A 4,002-nucleotide genomic window follows, 5' to 3' on the forward strand; every position below is an offset into this window, starting at 1 on the left:
TCTCAGTGTTTTGCCTCCTTGGAGGGCTATTGCAGGTAAGGCCTGGGAAGAAACTATTTCCCTCCTTTTCATATCATTCTCCCAGCATTCTGAAGGGTTGATGACACACTTTCTTGTTATGATGAATGATGTGATTCTGGAAGTGACCTGTATTTCAGTTGAGCTATGAGTTGTTTGATATTCATTAGCATGGATAAAAGGAATTTCAGGAGATTTTTTATGTAAGAACCATGCTAGTGGTGCCAGTGTATTAAATTAGAAGATACGTTGACTGATGGTGGCCACCTTACAACAAGATATTTACTAATCTATAGTGTTAACCTGCCCATGGCTGCTTTAACAGACAAGAAAAATCTCAAAAGCAAAAATGAAGAGAGTGAGAGAAAAAAAATCAATCCGTAAATAAGTCTGAAACCTATACTCTGCTTAGGAAAGAATTATAGGTTCCTCATTAGTTTTGAAAAATCTTAAGGAAAAAGTAATCTTAAAGAGGAAATCTTAAGAGAAAGTTTAAGGCAGTTTCAAAAGGTGAGATCACATCGATATGTGAATTCTCTATGTATTCGGTTCCATTAAAAATTTTGTTGAGTGACTTATGTGTAAGATACTTATAAAAATAAGATGTTTGTCCTTCCTTTCAAGGAGAACTCATAGTAGATCTCATAGTTGAGTGTGTAGTTAATTTATATAAGAGCATCAAATCTGAAATGAGTGTAGCTTGATGCATGTCTCATTTTAGAGGTACTGACTTGATTTCCATGATGCCAGTATTTGAATATGGGACAAATTTTTCTTTTTAATGGGATTGCTATTTTGCTGCTAGTGATAGAGCTAGATCCTAGGTCTCCTTTCTCAGCTTTGAGTTCTCCCTGATTTAAGATGGCTTTATTTATTAATTGTATTGATTTATCTCCCAATCTTAAGCTGTGAACGTTCAAAAGGGTGTTTTCAGATATTCACCTTTTTTTCTTCTTTTAAGATTTAAAATGCAGTAGTGCAAACTCTAAACAGTCAAGAAGAAAAAGGAAATGCAACTTAGACACTTGGGGTTAGGGTGCTGAATTTTGACATATGTGGTTTGACCGAAAAAGTCACTGGTGTGTTTATTCTGGTTTGTTATAGGTTAACGAAGCCCTTGTCATTTGCTGATTGTGTTGGGGATGAGCTGCCATGGGGATGGGAAGCAGGGTTTGACCCTCAGATTGGTGTCTACTACATCGATCACATCAACAGTAAGTTTTCCATTTTGGTGAAAGCAAACGTGTTTCAGAAAAGTAACCCCCTAAGATCTGTCTATAGTCATTCAAAAGAGTAAACATTTTACAAAGTGAATTTCCTTATTTTAAACCCCATCTTCTTGGTGACTAATATTGAACTGAAATGCCCGTTTTGATATCTGGGAGATGTATGTAGAGTTGTGCTTATGGGGGCAGAGAAAGAAAGGGTGTCTGGTCTGTCTATCTTTCTACCTGGGAATGAGTTTTCTTCTGTAGCACAGGTTCAGTGGCCTGTGGAGGTCACGAGCTGTTGGGCTCCTCTTTCCATGACCACTACACCTTCTGACTGGAGTTCCTCCTTTTCTTGTACTTGCCACAAAGAGTTGGGCATTGGCACAGTGTGGTCTAAAGACACAGCTGTTGGTGGGTTACTGTGGGGGTGGGGGAGGGATTGGCACTCATCAGTGACTCTGGAAAAGTCATAGCAGAGCTGTGGAAAAGACCTAAACTAAACCTTTTTCTTCTTTGTTTCCTGATTTCTTTGTTGTTGGAAGGGGAGAAAGCCTCTCTTTTTAACAGCTTTTAAATCTGTCAAATCCCTTGACATAGTAAGGCTAGGGCAGAAGATAACCATGGCTAGGAACAACTTTTTAAAACATGTACCTGGAGTAGTTTTTATATATTTGTGTGTTTGTGTTTGCATGAATATTTAACTATCCACCCATTTAAAAATTTATTCAGATGGTTGTGACTCACCATTACTCATTTTGTTTATTTCACTTAAAAATAATTATTTTATTTTTGTAGATTTTGGGAATACATAATGAATTTATTCCCTATTGTCTTATTTCTCTTAGATCTATTGTATTAAAAAATTTGTACACAGTACTCTTTAATATCTTTAGGAATAATATCATTATAGAAAAGTGTTTTATTTAATACTCATTTAATACTCATTTATTAGTGATGGCTTACAGCTGCCCCTGTATAAGAATACAATACAGTTTTTGAGAAGTTGAAAAAGGCTATATTAATAGCAGTTATTTCTTACAGGTAGGTGAGATGGAGGGTTGGAAAGGAGCAAGCACTTTGAGGTATTAAGTCAATTTTTCGATGAGCAATCTGTTGTAATCTGTTAGTAATCTGTTGTAGCAGAACATCTGTTGTACACAGTTTGGGAACCAGCTTTCACACATACATTAGTTCAACATAAATAAAATAACACTTTCTACAGGCTGTTGTCTTGGCCTGTTTTGTATGATGGTAAGAAATGTGACTTTAATATCTTTTTTATAAAGATATTATCTTACCCTGAAAGTTTCTTAAAAATTCCACGAAGAATTCATAGTTGTTTTTTTAAAGTTAGCTTTTCATTTTGTGTCTTCTAATAAACCTTTCTTGATACTGTGTTACTGTATACTAGGTTTTATTGCTGATTTATCAGTGATTGACAACCAAATGTTGTAATCTGTAAGGGTGGAAGGATCTAATTTTGGTAAAATTAAGTTCATTTTAAACAATTTTGATTCATCCTTATGTCATTGCAAATAAACAATTCAGTGGAATATCTGAAATGTATATTTAACTCTCACTTTTATACTTATTTTAGAAGGTTAAAGTTCAGCTTCTTTCCTTAAAGTAACATTTAGGAAACCAGAAATCAACCTAGCTGTCCTGGTTCAACAGAAATAAACTGTCATAGTACCAAAATGAGAAAATGAATCACCTCAGCTTTTCTCCCACCACCTACAAATTCTTTGATATCTAAACCTATCTTTAGGGCTTTCTTTTCTCTCTCAGTGGAAGAGGTCTTTTTCTGGATACCCTCCTGCCCCTCTGCAGATCTCTGTTAATAACTTTTATATACCGTACTTCTCTCCTGTTTGGTATCCTTACCAGTTATTTCCTGGTTTTAAAATTTCTCCAACTATTTCTAGTGGTTCTTTTGTCTTATTATATAAACACTGGAAACTCTCAAAATGAAACTAAACCAAAACTACGGAAGAAAAAACAAACAAATAACAGTAAAACTCTAACACCCCCCAACCCCGCACAATCCTTCAACCCAAATCCCTTACCAGTTATGGTCCTCTCTTCTTTTTTCACAGTCAGACCTACTGAAAGCCATGGTCTGCATAAACATCATGCTCTCCATCATCTCACAGAAACTGCTTTTGCTGAGGTCACCTGAGACCCCGCAGATTATCAACAACACTGTAGTCTTGTCTTCCTTGACTTGTCACTGTGGGTTATTCCCTCCTGTTCTTTACTTCTTTGGATTTCATGACACTTCTGTTGGAATTTTTTTCCACATACCTGACTGCTTCTGCCCAAGTTTCTTTTGCCTGGCCCTTCTTCACCTGTACCTGCTGTCATTATTTCTGTAATTATCTTCTGCTGTTTGCACCCTGCATATCTCCCTGGGTGATGACTTCAGTTACTTCCTTCAGGAAGGTGGCTGCCAAAGTTCTCTCTTAAGTCTTTTCCAAAGTTCCAGATGCATATTTGATTCCGTACTATAAGGCTTTTCCCAGTCTGCCCCCACTGGCCTCTCCATTTTTGTCTTCTACCCTGTGCTGGCACTGGCAGCCCCTCCAGCAGTGCCCTGTGCTTCCTTGGCTTTCTGCCTTTCTTTGCATCTGTTGAGTCTAGCCCCAAGCACTCTTTGCTCAACCTTTAGGCCTCCCTTTTGGCCAGCTGCCACGTCCTTCTAGAGGTTGGGTCTGCTCAGGCGCCACTGCTTCTGAATGCCTGTTCTGATGGCCCCCCCCCCCCCCCCCCCCCC

General features: G+C 37.8%; 1 protein-coding gene across 1 annotated transcript in view; it reads left to right on the plus strand.

The window, feature by feature from the left end:
• Positions 1 to 1,131: 1,131 nt before the first annotated feature.
• The window catches only part of WWC2 (WW and C2 domain containing 2), a 131,941-nt gene continuing 129,070 nt past the window's right edge, over positions 1,132 to 4,002 (plus strand). Inside the window, exon 1 of the mRNA XM_008569600.1 lies at positions 1,132 to 1,232. The gene's annotated coding sequence lies outside the window, so the exon portion shown is untranslated. The remainder of the gene's footprint in view (positions 1,233 to 4,002) is intronic.

Source organism: Galeopterus variegatus, unplaced genomic scaffold, assembly GCF_000696425.1.
Source record: "Galeopterus variegatus unplaced genomic scaffold, G_variegatus-3.0.2 Scaffold516, whole genome shotgun sequence".
Classification (NCBI taxonomy): Eukaryota; Metazoa; Chordata; class Mammalia; order Dermoptera; family Cynocephalidae; genus Galeopterus; species Galeopterus variegatus.